The sequence below is a fragment of the Ranitomeya imitator genome, chromosome 3 (assembly GCF_032444005.1).
Source record: "Ranitomeya imitator isolate aRanImi1 chromosome 3, aRanImi1.pri, whole genome shotgun sequence".
Taxonomy (NCBI): domain Eukaryota; kingdom Metazoa; phylum Chordata; class Amphibia; order Anura; family Dendrobatidae; genus Ranitomeya; species Ranitomeya imitator.
Window position 1 is genome coordinate 619,070,278 of NC_091284.1, and position 23,558 is coordinate 619,093,835.

Sequence of the window (23,558 nt, forward strand, 5' to 3'; positions counted from 1 at the left end):
CCCCATGCTCAGACGGGCGGCTGGAGGCTTGGGAGCTGTGAGGAAGCAAGTGGGATTGGGGTGACAACTCTGAGGACTGGAGTAGTCGTGATGTTCAAGTTGACATGGAGGAGAGCCCACTTGAACGAGCACTTGATATCCGTTCAAGCACCAGATGTTGTTGTGCCTCATCTGGAATTTTTGGCGATACTTGTAGCGATGGTCGTAAGAAAGGGATCATATCAGATTGTCCACAAAAAGAAGTAGACATCTTACTTTGGCTGGAAGATGGTCTTTCTTCTGCAGATGTTACTGTTGCTTTACCACCTACCCCATGGGCACAACCTTTTTTTCCCTTTCCAACACACCTGTTCCCCTTTCCACCAGCAGCAGGCATTTTGCCACTCATTTTAGTGCTTAACTAATTGGCAACTTTGTATCTGTAGTTGTTGGCACAACAACCGATGGATGACAACCGAGCAGAACTGAGTGGCCAAACTGAGGTACTAGGCCCAAAAATATTAACTGGGTTAGATGCAGTAAAAATTTAGCAACACAGGTGGTATAGTTTGTTTCACAGGTGGGCTACTCTGCTGACGTGCAGACACTGCTCCTAGGCCCAAAAATATTAACTGGATTAGATGCAGTAAAAATTGAGATACACAGGTGGTATAGTTAGTTTCACAGGCGGGCTACTCTGCTGACGTGCAGACACTTCTCCTATGCCCAAAAATATTAACTGAATTAGATGCAGTAAAAATTTAGGTACACAGGCGGTGTAGTTAGCTTCACAGGCAGGCTACTCTGCTGACGTGCAGTCAATGCTCCTAGGCCCAAAAATATTAACTGAATTAGATACAGTAAAAATAGAGATACAAAGGCGATGTAGTTAGTTTCACAGGCGGGCTACTCTACTGACGTGCAGACACTGCTCCTAGGCCCAAATATATTAACTGGATTAGATGCAGTAAAAATTTAGATACACAGGCGGTATGGTTAGTTTCACAGAAAGGCTACTCTGCTGACGTGCAGACACTTCTCCTAGGCCCAAAATATTAACTGAATTAGATGCAGTGAAAATTGAGATACATAGGCGCTGTAGTTAGTTTCACAGACAGGCTACTCTGCTGACGTGCAGACACTGCTCATAGGCCCAAAACTATTAACTGGATTAGATGCAGTAAAAATTTAGATACACAGGCGGTATAGTTAGTTTCACAGGCGGGCTACTCTGCTGACTTGCAGACACTGCTCCTAGGCCCAAAAATATTACCTGGATTAGATGCAGTAAAAATCAAAATACAGAGACGTGTAGTTAGCTTCGCAGGCAGGCTACTCTGCTGACGTACAGACACTGCTCCTAGGCCCAAAAATATTAACTGGATTAGATGCAGTAAAAATTGAGATACACAGGCGGTATAGTTAGTTGCACAGGCGTGCTACTCTGCTGACGTGCAAACACTGTGTTAGGGCTAGCGGAACGCACGAAATAATAAGACAGATAGTGTATGATGCGTTCGCAGCCCGGGGTCCACCGTGCAGAGATGGAACCTGCTGCTAAGTAATGACGGACTATATGGCGGTACTCATAAGTATACACACGTGGGTTAAACTTCACCCAGCGTGAAGGAAGCGATCCTGTTGCATCACAGGATCGCGGTACCGCACATAGAAGGCGAGCAAGTAGTCAGCGAACTCAACCCCAACTAGGATTGAAGTCCGATTAGACCCTTGCTGGCACAACACCGCAACTAGGTGTGTAAGGAAGCTGAATAGCAATATTAGGGCACAAGAGTGCATGCGGTACCGCACTGACGAACGCGACTAACCACCCAGGCTTGGGTAAGGAAAGCACAGAGGAAGTGCACGGCACCGTACTGGCGGTCACAGCAACTGGACGCTGTAACGTGTGATTAGTGCTGTAGGATAAGTTGGGCGCTAGATAGCAACCATACACCTTCCGCGAACAGACATTCAATAGGGAAGGGGTATCCAAGGACGACTTGCACTCACAACAAACACACATAAGCAAATGTACACTAGCGCATGGCCGTGCGGTCATGCGCAGTTGATATAGTTGCAGCACAGGAAGTGGCCATGGAAACTTTGCCCTTCCAAGACCTGCCAAGAGGACCAATGGAATGTGCTGCAGAGCCTGAGCACATGACCCTCGATCTCCAACGGGAGATCTTGCCCTGGGCATGCTCAGTGTGTGCAGACAAGGACTTAGTCCCAGAGAAGTCCGCTCGCTGCTGACCAGCACTAGGTTTAATGGCAGAGGCTGAAGAAGCAGCAGTAACTCTCTGTACAGAGTGAGACTGAGCAAGACGCTGGGACCGACGTCCCTGCTGAGCAGACTCCACTGCGGCTGGATAAGAATGGGAGACCGCAGCGGAGATGGCTCGAGATTCCCCCTGTGCAGAAGCGGGAACTTGAGACCTAACATTACCCCCCCTCCTACGCTCGAAGGCAGCAATGAGCTGTGGGGCCCGAATGTTTTTAGCAGGCTCCCATGACCTGTCCTCTGGGCCATAACCCTTCCAATCCACCAGATAGAACTTTTTGCCGCGTACCACCTTGCACCCCAAAATAGCGTTCACCTTGTAATCGTCCGTAGACGAACCCGATGTCCCGGCAGATGACTCGGAAAACCTGGACATGTATACGGGTTTCAAGAGGGACACATGAAAGGTGTCGGTGATACCCAAGCGTGGAGGAAGAGCCAAACGGTAGATCACAGGATTAACCTGTTCGAGAACCTTGAAGGGACCCAAGTAGCGAGGAGCAAACTTAGTGGACTCAACTCGCAGCCTGATGTTATGGGCGGAGAGCCACACCAAGTCGCCAGGAGCAAAGGTCGGAGCGGGGCGCCGATGAACATCGGCGGAGGACCTCATTCTCTCCTTGGAGGCCCGAATGGCATCCTGCGTGCGGTCCCAAATGTCCCGTGCCTCCACAGACCAGTCTGCAACCCTGGAGTCAGCAGAAGACACAGGCATGGGCACAGGAACACGCGGATGCTGGCCGTAATTTAGGAGAAATGGAGTCTGACCGGTGCAGTCGGCTACGGCATTGTTAAGTGCAAACTCTGCCCACGGTAGCAAGGATGCCCAGTCATCCTGCCTGGCAGAAACAAAATGTCGTAAATATGTGACCAAGGTCTGGTTGGCCCTCTCTACCAACCCATTCGTCTCGGGATGATATGCCAAAGAGAGATTCAACTCAATACTGAGTAGACGACAAAGCTCTCTCCAGAATCGAGACGCAAACTGGGGACCCCGGTCACTAACAATTTTGTCTGGCATACCATGTAGGCGAAAGATATGCTTGACGAACAAGACAGCCAATGCCCGTGCAGAAGGTAGCCGTAGAAGAGGCACCAAGTGCACCATTTTGGAAAAATGGTCGGTGATCACCCAGATAATGGTGCAGTTACGAGACTTGGGTAAGCCCACCACAAAGTCCATCCCGACCATCTCCCAGGGCCTGTCCGCCACCGCCAGAGGAAAAAGCAAACCAGCTGGCCGTTGCCGAGGAGTCTTGTTCTTGGCGCAAGAGACACACGCCCGAACATACTCTGCGACATCACGAGCCATATGCGGCCACCAGTACGTCCTCGCCAGTAACTCAGATGTCCTTTTGGTACCAAAATGTCCACCCACCCTGGACGAGTGTGCCCAAGAGAGAACCTCCGGTCGCAAATTGGATGGAACAAAAGTCTTGCCTGGGGGCACAGACTCTAGCGAAACCGGGGCCACAGTTCTCAAGCTCTCGGTGGGACAATAAGCCGAGGCTCCTCCTCCTCCTCCGCAGATGACACAACGGAGCGACAGAGAGCGTCGGCCCGAACGTTCTTCTCCCCAGAAAGAAAATGGAGGGTGAAATGAAACCGGGAGAAGAATAAGGACCATCTGGCCTGGCGAGAATTCAACCGCTGGGCTGTCTGCAGGTACACCAAATTTTTATGGTCTGTGAAGACTTGGAAGGGAAAACGTGCTCCCTCCAAGAGATGTCTCCACTCCGAGAAAGCCAACTTCATGGCTAGCAACTCCCTGTCCCCGATGGAATAATTCCTCTCTGCTGGTGAGAAGGTCTTGGAGAAAAAGAAGCAAGGATGCTTCCGACCTTGAGCATCCTTTTGGAAGAGGACTGCTCCAGCACCAACAGAAGAGGCATCCACCTCCAAGATAAATGGCTTATCAACATCGGGGCGATGTAGGATGGGAGCGCTAGCGAAGTGTGACTTTATAGCGTTAAAGGCCTTGGAGACCTCCTCAGACCACAATTTGGGATTCGCCCCCTTCTTGGTGAGGGCAACCAAGGGAGCTACCAAAGTTGAGAAGTGTGGAATGAACTGGCGATAATAATTAATGAACCCCATAAAGCGCTGCACCGCTTTAAGAGAATGGGGTTCCTGCCAGTCCATCACAGCCTGTAGTTTGGCAGGATCCATAGCCAATCCCTGGGCAGAGATGATGTAGCCTAGGAAAGGTAGGGACTCCTGCTCAATCATACACTTCTCCAACTTGGCATAGAGGGAGTTTGCCCGTAGGAGGTCGAAGACTTTGCAAACATCTCTCCGGTGGGAGTCAATATCTGGAGAGTAGATGAGAATATCATCCAGATATACTACGACCGAGGTGGAAAGCATATCCCGGAAGATATCGTTCACAAAGTCTTGGAAAACGGCTGGGGCATTACAGAGCCCGAAGGGCATCACCAGATATTCATAGTGCCCATCCCTGGTGTTAAAAGCCGTCTTCCATTCATCCCCCTCACGGATGCGAATTAGGTTGTAAGCACCCTGCAGATCTAGTTTAGTAAATACCCTTGCTCCCCGAAGCCTATCGAAGAGCTCAGATATCAAGGGCAAAGGATACTAATTTTTAACGGTGATAGCGTTAAGACCCCTGTAGTCTATGCATGGACGCAATTCCCCATTCTTCTTCTGCACGAAGAAGAACCCTGCCCCAGCAGGTGACACTGACTTCCTAATGAATCCTCTTGCCAGATTTTCCTGGATGTACTGTGACATTGCCTCCGTCTCCGGGAGAGATAACGGATAGACTCGACTCCGGGGAGGCTCAGCACCAGGCAAGAGATCAATAGGACAGTCATAGGGGCGATGGGGCGGAAGGATCTCCGCCGCCTTTTTGGAGAACATGTCTGCATAAGACCAATACTGCTTGGGGAGAGAGGAAAGATCTGCGGGTACCTCTGTAGTAGCAACCTGAACGCACTCCCTCTGACACCTACCCCCACAAGATTCACCCCATCCCAGGATTCTGCCAGAGGACCACTCGATATGAGGAGAGTGGTACCGTAGCCAAGGTATTCCCAACAGGACCTCATCAATTCCCTCTGGAATGACGAGCAGAGATATAATCTCCTGATGAGATGGCGACATGGACAGAGTAAAAGGGATGGTCTGGTGTGTTATCTGTGAGGGCAGTGTCGACCCATTCACCACTCGTACCGTTACTGGTTGAGCTAGCATAACCAGGGGTATTGCGTGACGTTGGGCGAAGGCAGAAGACATAAAATTGCCCTCCGCCCCAGAATCCACGCAGAGCTCTACCGAGTGGGAGAATGAGCCTATAATAATTGTCCCCTTAAAGGACAATTTAGAGGCAAACGTCGCCGTGTCTAGTGTACCTCCACCTACTACCACTAGACGCTGACGTTTCCTCGACCGCTGAGAACATCTGGTGGCTAGATGTCATGACTGCTGGCAAACATGACAGACCTTGAGTGCACAAGCGGTCCGAGACTTAGATCCCGCTTGTGACACTTCCCTGGCCTCATGTGACTCAGGAACCAGGACCGGAGATTCCAGAGGTTTGGCGAAGGTAGGAGCCAGCCGAAACCTCTGCCTACACTGGGCTCGCTCTAACCTCCGCTCGTTAAAACGGAGGTCAATTCGAGTGGAGAGAGTTATTAACTCCTCCAGTGTGGCAGGAATCTCCCTAGTGGCCAGAGCATCCTTAACGTGGTCAGCCAGGCCCCTCCAAAATATGGAGATAAGAGCTTTATCCGACCAATCCAGCTCAGAAGCTAAAGTGCGGAATTGGACGGCAAAATGACTGACCAAGGACTCACCCTGAGTTAATGCCAGCAGTTGGAGCGCAGTATCATGAGTGACTTGAGGTCCTAAAAAGACCTGTTTCAGAGTGCTCATAAACAGCGGAGCACTCTGCACCACATGATCACCACGCTCTCACAGCGGCGTAGCCCATTCCAACGCCCTGTCCGACAAGAGAGACACTATAAATCCCACCTTAGCCCGCTCTGTGGGAAAACGTGCAGCCAGGAGCTCGAGGTGAATAGAGCACTGACTCACAAATCCCCTACAAAACTTGCTATCACCAGAAAATTTTTCTGGCAGCGGGATGCGAGAAAATGTCGGAACAGGGGTGGCAATGGACAGGGTTGCTGCAGCCACGCTAGCAGCCTGTACAGCAACTGCGGTAACATCCACAGCTGAGGTTGCGCTCTCAAGAGCCGCCAACCTACCCTCCAGCTGCTGGATATACCGCAAGGATTGCTGTTTGTTCGTCATTACTAGCCAGACCCTGGCGCTAGTGTAATGTTAGGGCTAGCGGAACGCACCAAATAATAAGACAGATAGTGTATGATGCGTTCGCAGCCCGGGGTCCACCGTGCAGAGATGGAACCTGCTGCTAAGTAATGACGGACTATATGGCGGTACTCATAAGTATACACACGTGGGTTAAACTTCACCCAGCGTGAAGGAAGCGATCCTGTTGCGTCACAGGATCGCGGTACCGCACGTAGAAGGCGAGCAAGTAGTCAGCGAACTCAACCCCAACTAGGATTGAAGTCCGATTAGACCCTTGCTGGCACAACACCGCAACTGGGTGTGTAAGGAAGCTGAATAGCAATATTAGGGCACAAGAGTGCATGCGGTGCCGCACTGACGAACGCCACTAACCACCCAGGCTTGGGTAAGGAAAGCACAGAGGAAGTGCACGGCGCCGTACTGGCGGTCACAGCAACTGGACGCTGTAACGTGTGATTAGTGCTGTAGGATAAGTCGGGCGCTAGATAGCAACCATACACCTTCCGCGAACAGACATTCAATAGGGAAGAGGTATCCAAGGACGACTTGCACTCACAACAAACACACGTAAGCAAATGTACACTAGCGCATGGCCGTGCGGTCATGCGCAGTTTATATAGTTGCAGCACAGGAAGTGGCCACGGAAACTTTGCCCTTCCAAGACCTGCCAAGAAGACCAATGGAATGTGCTGCAGAGCCTGAGCACATGACCCTCGATCTCCAACGGGAGATCTTGCCCTGGGCATGCTCAGTGTGTGCAGACAAGGACTTAGTCCCAGAGAAGTCCGCTCGCTGCTGACCAGCACTAGGTTTAATGGCAGAGGCTGAAGAAGCAGCAGTAACTCTTTGTACAGAGTGAGACTGAGCAAGACGCTGGGACCGACGTCCCTGCTGAGCAGACTCCACTGCGGCTGGATAAGAATTGGAGACCGCAGCGGAGATGGCTCGAGATTCCCCCTGTGCAGAAGCGGGAACTCGAGACCTAACACACTGCTCCTATGCCCAAAAATATTAACTGGATTAGATGCAGTAAAAATTGAGATACACAGGCGGTATAGTTAGTTTCACAGGTGGGCTACTCTGCTGACGTGCAGACACTGCTCCTAGGTCCAAAAATATTAACTGAATTAGATGCAGTAAAAATTTAGGTACACAGGCGGTATAGTTAGTTTCACAGGTGGGCTACTCTGCTGACTTGCAGACACTGCTCCTAGGCCCAAAAATATTAATGGGATTAGATGCAGTAAAAATTAAGATACACAGGCGGTATAGTTAGTTTCACAGGCAGTCTACTCTGCTGACGTCCAGGCACTTCTCCTAGGCCCAAAACTATTAACTGGATTAGATGCAGTAAAAATTGAGATACACAGGCGGTATAGTTAGTTTCACAGGCGGGCTACTCTGCTGACGTGCAGACACTACTCCTAGGCCCAAAAATATTAACTGGATTAGATGCAGTTAAAATTTAGATACACAGGCGGTGTAGTTAGCTTCACAGGCAGGCTACTCTGCTGACGTGCAGTCACTGCTCCTAGGCCCAAAAATATTACCTGGATTAGATGCAGTAAAAATTGAGATACACAGGAGGTATAGTTAGTTTCACAGGCGGGCTACTTTGCTGACATGCAGACACTGCTCCTAGGCCCAAAAATATTAACTGGATTAGATGCAGTAAAAATTGAGATACACAGGCGATGTAGTTAGTTTCACAGGCGGGCTATTTTGCTGACGTGCAGACACTGCTCCTAGGCCCAAAAATATTAACTGGATTAGATGCAGTAAAAGTTTAGATACACAGGCGTTATAGTTAGTTTCACAGGCGTGCTACTCTGCTGACTTGCAGACACTGCTCCTAGGCCCAAAAATATTAACTGGATTAGATGCAGTAAAAATTGAAATACACAGACCGTGTAGTTAGCTTCGCAGGCAGGCTACTCTGCTGACGTACAGACAATGCTCCTAGGCCCAAAACGCTTAACTGGATTAGATGCAGTAAAAATTGAGATACACAGGCGGTATAGTTAGTTTCACAGTCAGTCTACTCTGCTGACGTGCAGACACTTCTCCTAGGCCCAAAGCTATTAACTGGATTAGATGCAGTAAAAATTGAGATACACAGGCGGTATAGTTAGTTTCACAGGTGGAATACTCTGCTGACGTGCAGAAACTGCTACTAGGCCCAAAACTATTAACTGGATTAGATGCAGTAAAAATTGAGATACACAGGCGGTATAGTTAGTTTCACAGGTGGGCTACTCTGCTGACGTGCAGACACTACTCCTAGGCCCAAAAATATTAACTGGATTAGATGCAGTAAAAATTTAGATACACAGGCGGTGTAGTTAGCTTCACAGGCAGGCTACTCTGCTGACGTGCAGTCACTGCTCCTAGGCCCAAAAATATTACCTGGATTAGATGCAGTAAAAATTGAGATACACAGGAGGTATAGTTAGTTTCACAGGCGGGCCACTTTGCTGACATGCAGACACTGCTCCTAGGCCCAAAAATATTAACTGGATTAGATGCAGTAAAAATTGAGATACACGGGCGATGTAGTTAGTTTCACAGGCGGGCTATTTTGCTGACGTGCAGACACTGCTCCTAGGCCCAAAAATATTAACTGGATTAGATGCAGTAAAAATTTAGATACACAGGCGTTATAGTTAGTTTCACAGGCGTGCTACTCTGCTGACTTGCAGACACTGCTCTCAGGCCCAAAAATATTAACTGGATTAGATGCAGTAAAAATTGAAATACACAGACCGTGTAGTTAGCTTCGCAGGCAGGCTGCTCTGCTGACGTACAGACAATGCTCCTAGGCCCAAAACGCTTAACTGGATTAGATGCAGTAAAAATTGAGATACACAGGCGGTATAGTTAGTTTCACAGTCAGTCTACTCTGCTGACATGCAGACACTTCTCCTAGGCCCAAAGCTATTAACTGGATTAGATGCAGTAAAAATTGAGATACACAGGCGGTATAGTTAGTTTCACAGGTGGGCTACTCTGCTGACGTGCAGAAACTGCTCCTAGGCCCAAAACTATTAACTGGGTTAGATGCAGTAAAAATTGAGATACATAGGCGGTGTAGTTAGTTTCACAGGCGGGCTACTCTTCTGACGTGCAGACACTGCTCCTAGGCCCAAAACTATTAACTGGGTTATATGCAGTAAAAATTGAGATACACAGGCGGTGTAGCAAGCTTCACAGGCGGGGTACTCAGATGACTATCAGACAATGCTTCTTGCCCAAAAGGATTGGCTGAGCTAGATTACACCAAATGCTGTGACAAACACTTGCACAGCACTGGCACAGACTTGCCTGGCAAACAGTGCTATGAACTGCTGTAACACACACTGAAAAGGGCTGATATTACAACTAGACCCAACTCCTCCCGACTTTCTAAACCTATCTCTCTGAAAATTCGCTCCAAAAAAAACGCTCTTAGATTGTATAGCGCCCACAGCAGCAGCGGTGCCATCTAACACTAAGCTGCAGCTGTGAGGAAATGGTGGCGACGGGGCAAATGGCTGGTTCTTATAGGGCAAGGACATGTGACATACAAAGCCAATGACACATGCCCTTGATTGTGTGCATCACATGCACATTTCTGTGTGTGTGTGCACTGCTGATAGGCTGAGAGACTGCACCACCCCACAGTAAATGCGGGAAAGAAAAAAAAATGGAGATCGTCATTATTTCAGCACAGATCTATCCCTCGCCCCCCTGGCCACTATACACTGAAACAGTCTATTAACAATGATAAACACTTTTACTGTGCAAATCAAGGTAGGCTTTTGGTGAACGAACAGTTATCGAACAGAAACTCGAACAGCCAAATTTTAAGCAAATTGTTCGAGTTCGTCGAACGACTCGAACACTGCCCAAAACAGCTCAAATTTGAAATTGGCGAACAGTTCGACTCGAACACCGCTCATCTCTAGTCCTAACCTCTATAATATTGTCACGGGGCTACCGCGACAGAGAGGTCCCAGAGAACTGCAGCGCTCTGGGTCTTGTTCACACACGATGAACAGAAGCTCTTCTCCTGAATTCTGACCTGGCTGTCTTGCGCCAGCAGGGCAGGAGATAAACCTTCCTGCTAAAGTTACTGAGGGCTGTGTCTCTCAGCTGAATTGGTTTTCGCAATCTCCTCTCCTATATAGACTCAGCCTAGATTACAACTGTTGTCAGTGATCAGTTCTGCTGCCTGGCTTGGAGGTTGAAGGAGTGGTATTAGGAGCTTGGAGGTATATTTACAGAGATTGGTGTCTGCTGTTTTGGTTGCATGTTAAACCTGTTTTTCTTCCTAGTTTTGTCCTTCTCTTCCCTTCTCTCTGTTTCCTCTGTGGTTATGTGAGCATTTGGTAGTTTGAGACTTTTAGTTACCTTGTCTGTATACCCTGTTTATTGTTGTATTTATACCCTGGTGTGTTGTGAATTCTGTGGTCAAGCTCCCTCCTGTGGTCATGAGTGGTACTGCGGCTGGTTCTGTCTGTGAGCTTCCTTTGGTGGATGTGAGTGGGGCTGCGGCTTCTGAGTTTTCGTCCTCAGGTGACGAGGTTAAGTCGTTAGGTGCTGCTCTATTTAACTCCACCTAGTTCTTTGTTCCTGGCCTCCAGTCAATGTTCCAGTATTGGTCTTGCTCTCTCCTGGATCGTTCTTGTGGCCTGTCTTCACTGCATAAGCTAAGTTCTGCTTGTGTTACTTTTGTTTGCTATTTTTTCTGTCCAGCTTGCTATATTGGTTTTTCTTGCTTGCTGGAAGCTCTGGGACGCAGAGGGAGCACCTCCGTACCGTTAGTCGGTGCGGAGGGTCTTTTTTCGCCCTCTGCGTGGTTGTTTGTAGGTTTTTATGCTGACCGCAAAGCTATCTTTCCTATCCTCGGTCTATTCAGTAAGTCGGGCCTCACTTTGCTAAAATCTATTTCATCTCTGTGTTTGTATTTTCATCTTTACTCACAGTCATTATATGTGGGGGGCTGCCTTTTCCTTTGGGGAATTTCTCTGAGGCAAGGTAGGCTTGTTTTTCTATCTTCAGGGCTAGCTAGTTTCTCAGGCTGTGCCCGAGGCGCCTAGGTCTGGTCAAGAGCGCTCCATGGCTACCTCTAGTGTGGTGTGATAGGATTAGGGATTGCGGTCAGCAGAGTTCCCACGTCTCAGAGCTCGTCCTATGTTATTAGTAACTATCAGTAGAGTTGAGCGACCTTGACCTTTTTAGAGTCGAGCTGGGTTTTGCGAAACCCGACTATGTCCAAAGTCGGGTCGAGTGAAATCGGCCGATTATGACGTAAAGTCGGGATCGACCGAAACACGAATCCCAATGCAAGTCAATGGGGCAGCATAGTCGGCAGTGAGTGGGGGCCAGGAAAACACCTAGAGTACCCATTTTAATGTCAAAACCATCCATTCTTCTTAATGAAGCTTGTCAAGCGTAATTTACCTTATAATAATTGGAAGGCATTTGAAATTGGTGGTCATTTGGCTAAAGTTGTGGGGGGTAGGGCTGGTTCAAGTAATTAGTGGGCCCAGGAAATCTGGACCACGTCACGGCAGTGGAGCAGGGAGAGGTAAGTATTTCAACTTTGCAAGTGCTGTGAACCTGAGCAAGCAGGGGGGGCCCACTCGTTGGCATTGGCACTGGCACAGGGCCCCTCAAAGTACAGCGGTGTGTTTGCACGGCGGGGGCGCCTCCCACCGGCAGCAACACTTTTGCGTACTATGAGAGGCCCTGTGCCAGTGACGTCGCCAACTAGTATTCCTCCCCCCACCTGATGAAGGAACCTGCACTTTCATCTGCACCTTCCTCTTTGTCCCCGTGTAAGGTGGTATGGTATGCGGGAAGAGCAACCTGACTTTCAGCAGGGTCACAATGTTGTTGTGTAGCGTGCACGGGGAATGTTGCGTTATGGGTCAATGTACCAGCAGACTCATCTATCACTGGCTGGGCAATGGGCACGATGAAGTGGAAACACAGATATAGGCCCAAAGAAGAAAGTGGGCTAAATGCAGTTCAAAATTGGTAACACAGGAATAACCAGGGGGCATTGCAGTGGAGGACAACTGGAATGAGAGGCTGACACAGAGAGTAGGGCCAAATCAGTAAGTAGTCGAAATGCAGTTCAAAATTGGCAACCGTAGTAAACAGGCGGCACAGCTTTGTTCAGTGGAGGAGAACAGCAAGGAGTGGCAGACACCGATAGTAGGCCCCAACCCAACTAGTAGGCCAAATGCAGTCTAACATTAACAACTACTTAACGAGAGCCTGAAAATGGAATTTCAGGACAGGAAACCAGGAGAACAGCAAGGAGTGGCAGACACCGATAGTAGGCCCCAAACCAACTAGTACGCCAAATGCAGTTGTTCCATTTAACCACAATTTAATGAGAGCCTGAAGATAGAAGCTCAGGAAAGGCAACCTGGGGAACACCTTGGAGTGTAACACACCATCTCTCTCCACCCCATACCCATTTTGTAGGCCTAATGCTGTGTACTTTTCTACAACTACTAAACGAGAGTCGGAAGACCGAAGCAATGGCAAGGAAACCTGGGGAACACCTTGGAGTGTAACACACCATCTCTCTCCACCCCATACCCAATTTGTAGGCCTAATGCAGCCTACTTTCCGACACCTACTAAACGAGAGCATGAAGATCGAAGTTCAGGAAAGGCAACCTGGGGAACACCTTGGAGTGTAACACACCATCTCTCTCCACCCCATACCCATTTTTTAGGCCTAATGCAGTGTACTTTTCTACAACTACTAAACGAGAGTCGGAAGACCGAAGCAATGGCAAGGAAACCTGGGGAACACCTTGGAGTGTAACACACCATCTCTCTCCACCCCATTCCCCATTTTTTAGGCCTAATGCAGCCTACTTTCCGACACCTACTAAACGAGAGCATGAAGATCGAAGCTCAGGAAAGGCAACCTGGGGAACACCTTGGAGTGTAACACACCATCTCTCTCCACCCCATACCCATTTTGTAGGCCTAATGCTGTGTACTTTTCTACAACTACTAAACGAGAGTCGGAAGACCGAAGCAATGGCAAGGAAACCTGGGGAACACCTTGGAGTGTAACACACCATCTCTCTCCACCCCATACCCAATTTGTAGGCCTAATGCAGCCTACTTTCCGACACCTACTAAACGAGAGCATGAAGATCGAAGCTCAGGAAAGGCAACCTGGGGAACACCTTGGAGTGTAACACACCATCTCTCTCCACCCCATACCCAATTTGTAGGCCTAATGCAGCCTACTTTCCGACACCTACTAAACGAGAGCATGAAGATCGAAGCTCAGGAAAGGCAACCTGGGGAACACCTTGGAGTGTAACACACCATCTCTCTCCACCCCATACCCATTTTTTAGGCCTAATGCAGTGTACTTTTCTACAACTACTAAACGAGAGTCGGAAGACCGAAGCAATGGCAAGGAAACCTGGGGAACACCTTGGAGTGTAACACACCATCTCTCTCCACCCCATTCCCCATTTTTTAGGCCTAATGCAGCCTACTTTCCGACACCTACTAAACGAGAGCATGAAGATCGAAGCTCAGGAAAGGCAACCTGGGGAACACCTTGGAGTGTAACACACCATCTCTCTCCACCCCATACCCATTTTGTAGGCCTAATGCAGCGTACTTTTCTACAACTACTAAACGAGAGCATGAAGATCGAAGCTCAGGAAAGGCAACCTGGTGAAAACCTTGGAGTGTAACACAACCTGTCTCTACACCCCATACCAAATTTGTAGGCCTAATGCAGCGTAGTTTCCACCAACTACTAAACGAGAGCCGGAAGATCGAAGCTCATGAAAGGCAACCCGGGGAACACCTTGGAGTGTAACACAACCTCTCTCTACACCACGAAAGGGCTGATTCTTAGGAAGGAAGGCTGTTGTAAATAAGCATTGCGCGTCCGAGGGTGATTATATTCTTATTCGGTATCTACTCACCCTCGGACGCGCCATGCTTCTTGATTTGTAATTAATGTTTATTTGCAATGTGCTTTTGACTTACTCAATTATTTTTTTAATTATTGATTTTATTAAATTAATAGTTTAACATCTTATTGGAAATAATTTAAAGGAGACGCGACAGGACAACACTCGGTGGATGCCATATCTGTGTTAACAACTCCAAAAAACTTTCAGTTAACTTCTTGCAGGAGAAAGAAATTGTAGCTGTTGGACCTTTGTAGTACAGTTCCAGATATTTGTTGTGTGTTTGTTTTGATTGTTAAAATGTCTGCATTTGAGATCTCAACACGATCTTATTTTTTATAATCAAATTAATTTTTTAAATATTTTATTAGGTTGGTTCAAGGGGTACACGGGCCGCAGTAGACAGGTCAGTGGAGGCCTAGTGGAAGGAGGGACCGCAGATGCGCCACTGTTTCACCCATACACAATTAGTAGGCCTAATGCAGCATAGTTTCCAACAGCTACTAAACGAGAGCCGGAAGATCGAAGCTCAGGAAAGGCAACCTGGGGAACACCTTGGAGTGTAACACAACCTCTCTCTACACCACGGAAGGGCTGATTCTTAGGAAGGAAGGCTGTTTTAAATAAGCATTGCGCGTCCGAGGGTGATTATATTCTTATTCGGTATCTACTCACCCTCGGACGCGCCATGCTTCTTGATTTGTAATTAATGTTTATTTGCAATGTGCTTTTGACTTACTCAATAATTTTTTTAATTATTGATTTTATTAAATTAATAGTTTAACATCTTATTGGAAATAATTTAAAGGAGACGCGACAGGACAACACTCGGTGGATGCCATATCTGTGTTAACAACTCCAAAAAACTTTCAGTTAACTTCTTGCAGGAGAAAGAAATTGTAGCTGTTGGACCTTTGTAGTACAGTTCCAGATATTTGTTGTGTGTTTGTTTTGATTGTTAAAATGTCTGCATTTGAGATCTCAACACGATCTTTTTTTTTATAATCAAATTAATTTTTTTTATATTTAATGATGTTGGTTCAAGGGGTACACGGGCAGCAATAGACAGGTCAGTGGAGGCCTAGTGGAAGGAGTGACGGCAGACAGGCATCAAAGGCCTAACATTGGGCTGGCTGTAGGCAAGTTAAAATTGGTTCCAGGGGAACACGGCCATCAGTGGCCTGGTCAGTGTAGTTGTAGTTGAAAGAACGGGACGCAGACAGGCTTCGAAGGCCTAACATAATAACATAGGGCTGGCTGTAGGCAAGTCAAAATTGGTTCCAGGGGAACACGGCCATCAGTGGCCTGGTCAGTGTAGTTGTAGTTGAAAGAACGGGACGCAGACAGGCTTCGAAGGCCTAACATAACAAACTTGGGCTGGCTGTAGGCACTTTTAAATTTGTTCCAGGGGTACATGGGCAGCAGTGTATGGTCAGTGGAAGTCTAGTGGAAGGAGTGACCGCAGACAGGCTTCCAAGGCCTAACATAACAAACTTGGGCTGGCTGTAGGCACTTTTAAATTGGTTCCAGGGGTACACGGGCAGCAGTGGTCTGGTCTGTGGAAGTCTAGTGGAAGGAGTGACCGCAGACAGGCTTCGAAGGCCTAACATAACAAACTTGGGCTGGCTGTAGGCACTTTTAAATTGGTTCCAGGGGTACACGGGCAGCAGTGGTCTGGTCAGTGGAAGTCTAGTGGAAGGAGTGACCGCAGACAGGCTTCCAAGGCCTAACATTACAAACTTGGGCTGGCTGTAGGCACTTTTAAATTGGTTCCAGGGGTACACGGGCAGCAGTGGTCTGGTCTGTGGAAGTCTAGTGGAAGGAGTGACCGCAGACAGGCTTCGAAGGCCTAACATAATAAACTTGGGCTGGCTGTAGGCACTTTTAAATTGGTTCCAGGGGTACACGGGCAGCAGTGGTCTGGTCTGTGGAAGTCTAGTGGAAGGAGTGACCGCAGACAGGCTTCGAAGGCCTAACATAACAAACTTGGGCTGGCTGTAGGCACTTTTAAATTGGTTCCAGGGGTACACGGGCAGCAGTGGTCTGGTCTGTGGAAGTCTAGTGGAAGGAGTGACCGCAGACAGGCTTCGAAGGCCTAACATAATAAACTTGGGCTGGCTGTAGGCACTTTTAAATTGGTTCCAGGGGTACACGGGCAGCAGTGGTCTGGTCTGTGGAAGTCTAGTGGAAGGAGTGACCGCAGACAGGCTTCGAAGGCCTAACATAACAAACTTGGGCTGGCTGTAGGCACTTTTAAATTGGTTCCAGGGGTACACGGGCAGCAGTGGTCTGGTCTGTGGAAGTCTAGTGGAAGGAGTGACCGCAGACAGGCTTCGAAGGCCTAACATAACAAACTTGGGCTGGCTGTAGGCACTTTTAAATTGGTTCCAGGGGTACACGGGCAGCAGTGGTCTGGTCTGTGGAAGTCTAGTGGAAGGAGTGACCGCAGACAGGCTTCGAAGGCCTAACATAACAAACTTGGGCTGGCTGTAGGCACTTTTAAATTGGTTCCAGGGGTACACGGGCAGCAGTGGTCTGGTCAGTGGAAGTCTAGTGGAAGGAGTGACCGCAGACAGGCTTCGAAGGCCTAACATAACAAACTTGGGCTGGCTGTAGGCACTTTTAAATTGGTTCCAGGGGTACACGGGCAGCAGTGGTCTGGTCAGTGGAAGTCTAGTGGAAGGAGTGACCGCAGACAGGCTTCCAAGGCCTAACATTACAAACTTGGGCTGGCTGTAGGCACTTTTAAATTGGTTCCAGGGGTACACGGGCAGCAGTGGTCTGGTCAGTGGAAGTCTAGTGGAAGGAGTGACGGCAGACAGTCTTCGAAGGCCTAACATAACAAAATTGGGCTGACTGTAGGCACTTTTAAATTGGTTCCAGGGTAACACGGCCAGCAGTGGCCTGGTCAGTGTAGTAGTTGTAGAAAGAAGGGACCGCAGACAGGCTTCGAAGGCCTAACATAACAAAAATGTCAAAACAATGGTATTGTCAGTGCCAGGCATTGAAGGATGTCAGCGCCTAGACTACACATTGGTGAAGCTGTGAGAGATAATTTTGCTAGTGGTAGAGCACTGTTTGAGCTGGGGGGGGGAACTGTCTTGTGGCCGGCGGTACAGGCACAGGGCCCCTCATATTACAACGGTGTGTCTGACGTTGGGTGCGCACCACCACCGCCAGAGACACTTTATTGTACTATGAGGGACCCAGTGGCAGTGCCGTCGACCAAAAGCGGCCACACCCACCTCTTCAGACAAACAGCACTCTCAAGGGTCCAAGCGCAAAGTGGCGATAGCACGGCCCCGTGTGGGGAGTTTGGCCATTTCGTGAGGTGGAAACATGTCGTATGCTGGACAATCAGGTGAAGAAAATTACGAGATTGGAAAAGTCATTCAGAATAGTCCACAGGCAAGACCTTTTCATAGGAAAGCTAGGTGTCAGCCGGGCAGGGTGGGGCAAAAGATTTTGAAATCCAGTTGTGGTTCATTTTAATGAAGGTTAGATCATCTACATTTTGGGTAGCCAGACGAGTCCTTTTTTCTGTTAGTATTGAACCTGCAGCACTGAATACTCTTTCTGATAGGACACTAGCTGCCGGGCAAGCAAGCTCCTGCAATGCATATTCTGCCAATTCTGGCCAGGTGTCTAATTTGGATGCCCAGTAATCAAATGGGAATGACGGTTGAGGGAGAACGTCGATAAGGGATGAAAAATAGTTTGTAACCATACTGGACAAATGTTGTCTCCTGTCACTTTGAATTGATGCTGCAGTACCTGTCCTGTCTGCGGTCATAGAAAAATCACTCCACAACCTGGTCAGAAAACCCCTCTGGCCAACGCCACTTCTGATTTCTGCCCCTCTAACACCTCTGGTCTGCTGGCCCCTGGAGCTCGTGTGAGAACGATCACGGGCGCTGTGTGCAGGGAATGCCAGAAGCAAACGGTCAACAAGAGTTGATTGTTTTGTTGCTAATATTAGTTCCAAGTTCTCATGTGGCATAATATTTTGCAATTTGCCTTTATAGCGAGGATCAAGGAGGCAGGCCAACCAGTAATCGTCATCGTTCATCATTTTTGTAATGCGTGTGTCCCTTTTGAGGATACGCAAGGCATAATCCGCCATGTGGGCCAAAGTTCCCGTTGTCAAATCTGCGGTTGTGCTTGGTTGAGGGGCAGTTGCAGGCAAATCTACGTCACTTGTGTCCCTCAAAAAACCAGAACCCGGCCTTGCCACGCCACCAATTTCCCGTGCCCCCGGGAAAGCTTCCTCATTAAAAATATACTCATCCCCATCATCCTCCTCATCCTCCACCTCCTCTTCGCCCGGTACCTCGTCATGTACACTGCCCTGACCAGACAATCGCTGACTGTCATCAAGGCTTTCCTCTTCCTCTGGTGCAGACGCCTGATCCTTTATGTGCGTCAAACTTTGCATCAGCAGACGCATTAGGGGGATGCTCATGCTTATTATGGCGTTGTCTGCACTAACCAGCCGTGTGCATTCCTCAAAACACTGAAGGACTTGACACATGTCTTGAATCTTCGACCACTGCACACCTGACAACTCCATGTCTGCCATCCTACTGCCTGCCCGTGTATGTGTATCCTCCCACAAAAACATAACAGCCCGCCTCTGTTCGCACAGTCTCTGAAGCATGTGCAGTGTTGAGTTCCACCTTGTTGCAACGTCTATGATTAGGCGATGCTGGGGAAGGTTCAAAGAACGCTGATAGGTCTGCATACGGCTGGAGTGTACAGGCGAACGGCGGATATGTGCGCAAAGTCCACGCACTTTGAGGAGCAGGTCGGATAACCCCGGATAACTTTTCAGGAAGCACTGCACCACCAGGTTTAAGGTGTGAGCCAGGCAAGGAATGTGTTTCAGTTGGGAAAGGGAGATGGCAGCCATGAAATTCCTTCCGTTATCACTCACTACCTTGCCTGCCTCAAGATCTACAGTGCCCAGCCACGACTGCGTTTCTTGCTGCAAGAACTCGGACAGAACTTCCGCGGTGTGTCTATTGTCGCCCAAACACTTCATAGCCAATACAGCCTGCTGACGTTTGCCAGTAGCTGCCCCATAATGGGAGACCTGGTGTGCAACAGTGGCAGGTGCGGATGGAGTGTTTGTGCGACTGCGGTCTGTGGACGAGCTCTTGCTTCTGCAGGAGGACGAGGAGGAGGAGGAGGAGGAGGGGGTGCGAACGGCTACAGACAACTGTTTACTAGACCGTGGGCTAGGCAGAACTGTCCCAAACTTGCTGTCCCCTGTGGACCCTGAATCCACCACATTTACCCAGTGTGCCGTGATGGACACGTAACGTCCCTGGCCATGCCTACTGGTCCATGCATCTGTTGTCAGGTGCACCTTTGTGCTCACAGATTGCCTGAGTGCATGGACGATGCGCTCTTTAACATGCTGGTGGAGGGCTGGGATGGCTTTTCTGGAAAAAAAGTGTCGACTGGGTAGCTCGTAGCGTGGTACAGCGTAGTCCATCAGGTCTTTGAAAGCTTCGCTTTCAACTAACCGGTAGGGCATCATCTCTAACGAGATTAGTCTAGCTATGTGGGCGTTCAAACCCTGTGTACGCGGATGCGAGGCTAAGTATTTCCTTTTTCTAACCATAGTCTCATGTAGGGTGAGCTGGACTGGAGAGCTGGAGATCGTGGAACTAGCGGGGGTGCCGGTGGACATGGCAGACTGAGAGACGGTGGGAGATGGTATTGTTGCCGCCGGTGCCCTAGATGCAGTGTTTCCTACTACGAAACTGGTGATTCCCTGACCCTGACTGCTTTGGCCTGGCAAAGATACCTGCACAGATACAGCAGGCGGTGCGCTAAATGGTGGTCCTACACTGCCGGAAGGGATGTTGCGTTGATGACTAGCTTCATTGGCCGAGGGTGCAACAACCTTAAGGGACGTTTGGTAGTTAGTCCAAGCTTTCAAATGCATGGTGGTTAAATGTCTATGCATGCAACTAGTATTGAGACTTTTCAGATTCTGACCTCTGCTTAAGGAAGTAGAACATTTTTGACAGATGACTTTGCGCTGATCAATTGGATGTTGTTTAAAAAAATGCCAGACTGCACTCTTTCTAGCATCGGATACCTTTTCAGGCATTGCAGACTGAGCTTTAACCGGATGGCCACGCTGTCCTCCACCAGGTTTTGGCTTTGCCACGCGTTTTGGGCAAGATACGGGCCCGGCAGATGGAACCTGTGGCGATGTTGATGCCTGCTGCGGCCCCTCCTCCTCCTCTGCTTCAGAACTGCTGCCGCCTGCACCCTGTTCCCCCAATGGCTGCCAATCGGGGTCAAGAACTGGGTCATCTAATAACTCTTCTTGTACCTCCTGCGCAACTTCGTCTGTGTCACCGTGTCGTTCGGTGGTATAGCGTTCGTGATGGGGCAACATAGTCTCATCAGGGTCTGATTCTTGATCAGCACCCTGCGAGGGCAATGTTGTGGTCTGAGTCAAAGGACCAGCATAGTAGTCTGGCTGTGGCTGTGCGTCAGTGCACTCCATGTCAGATTCAACTTGTAATGGGCATGGACTGTTAACTGCTTCACTTTCTAAGCCAGGGACGGTATGTGTAAAGAGCTCCATGGAGTAACCCGTTGTGTCGCCTGCTGCATTCTTCTCTGTTGTTGTTTTTGCTGAAGAGGACAAGGAAGTGACTTGTCCCTGACCGTGAACATCCACTAACGACGCGCTGCTTTTACTTTTACCAGTTTCACGAGAGGAGGCAAAAGAGCTAGAGGCTGAGTCAGCAAGATAAGCCAAAACTTGCTCTTGCTGCTCCGGCTTTAAAAGCGGTTTTCCTAATCCCAGAAAAGGGAGCGTTCGAGGCCTTGTGTAGCCGGACGACGAACCTGGCTCCACAGCTCCAGACTTAGGTGCAATATTTTTTTCCCCACGACCACCTGATGCTCCACCACTACCACTACCCTCATTACCAGCTGACAATGAACGCCCCCGGCCACGACCTCTTCCACTAGACTTCCTCATTGTTTTAAAAACGTAACCAAACTAACGTTATTTGTTGCAGTCACACAACTTACACGGTGAGCTATAACTTCAGTATGATTTAGCTACCCCTTTACAGGTTGGTGAGACCACAGCGAAAATCAGGCCCAATGTTACACACTCTTTTTTTGGTGGCTGCAAATTAGAGAGATGCCCCACACGCAGGACTGTCACTGAAGCACAAATGTTAATATTAATGTCACACTATTATTTTTTTTTTATTTTTATTTTTTTCAGGAACACTTTAGAAACCCCCCCCAAAAAAAAAAAATAGATTTTTGCAGGGAGAATTTAGAAAACAAATGTAACAAACTATATGCTTTCTATGGGCCACTGAGTGAGAGATGACGCACACAGGAATCAGGAGTGGCACACAAGCCCAGAGGCCAATATTTTTCTACCAATGATTGATGGAGTTATTTTCTCTGGTAGATTTTGGAACCCAAATCAAGGAAAAAAAATATAGGCTTTCTATGGACCACAATTGGAGAGAGAGAGAGAGAGAGAGAGAGAGAGATGGCACACCCAGGAGTCAAGACTGGCACACAAGCAGAAAGGCCAATATTAATCTCCCATTTTTGGGGGGGGTTTGTTTTTTTTTTTTTTTTTTCAGGGAGACTTTAGAAAAAAAAATAATAAAAAAAATATGATTTTATCAGGAAGAATTTAGAAACCAAATAAAATAAAATTATTTTTTCAGGGAGAATTTATAAAACAAATAAAAACAAAAATAGGCGTTCTATGGCCCACTGACTGAGAGATGACGCACACAGGAGTCAGGAATGGCACACAAGCCCAGAGGCCAATATTTTTCTACCAATGATTGATGTAGTTATTTTCTCTGGTAGATTTTGGAACCCAAATCAAGGAAAAAAAATATAGGCTTTCTATGGACCACAATTGGAGAGAGAGAGAGAGAGAGAGAGAGATGGCACACCCAGGAGTCAAGACTGGCACACAAGCAGAAAGGCCAATATTAATCTCCCACTGTTTTTTTTGGTTGTTTTTTTTTTTTTTTTTTTCAGGGAGACTTTAGAAAAAAAAATAATAAAAAAAATATGATTTTATCAGGAAGAATTTAGAAACCAAATAAAATAAAATTATTTTTTCAGGGAGAATTTATAAAACAAATAAAAACAAAAATAGGCGTTCTATGGCCCACTGACTGAGAGATGACGCACACAGGAGTCAGGAATGGCACACAAGCCCAGAGGCCAATATTTTTCTACCAATGATTGATGTAGTTATTTTCTCTGGTAGATTTTGGAACCCAAATCAAGGAAAAAAAATATAGGCTTTCTATGGACCACAATTGGAGAGAGAGAGAGAGAGAGAGAGATGGCACACCCAGGAGTCAAGACTGGCACACAAGCAGAAAGGCCAATATTAATCTCCCACTGTTTTTTTTGGTTGTTTTTTTTTTTTTTTTTTCAGGGAGACTTTAGAAAAAAAAATAATAAAAAAAATATGATTTTATCAGGAAGAATTTAGAAACCAAATAAAATAAAATGATTTTTTCAGGGAGAATTTATAAAACAAATAAAAACAAAAATAGGCGTTCTATGGCCCACTGACTGAGAGAGAGAGAGAGATGGCACGCTTAGTACTGGCACACAAGCCCAAAGGGCAATATTAATCTCCCTTTTTTTTTCAGGGAGAATTTCTAAAACCCAAAAAAAAAAAAAATAGGCTTTCTATGGCCCACTATTTGTGAGAGAGATGGGACGCTCAGGACTGGCACAGATGGCACGCTCAGGACTGGCACAGAAGCCCAGAGGCCAATATTAATCTCCCTTTTTTTCTGGGAGAATTTATAAAACCAAAAAAATATTTAAATAGGCTTTCTATGGCCCACTATTTGTGAGAGAGATGGCACGCTCAGGACTGGCACAGATGGCACGCTCACAACTGGCACACAAGCCCAGAGGCCAATATTAATCTCCCTTTTTTCAGGGAAAATTTATAAAACCAAAAAAAAAATTAAATAGGCTTTCTATGGCCCACTATTTGTGAGAGAGATGGCA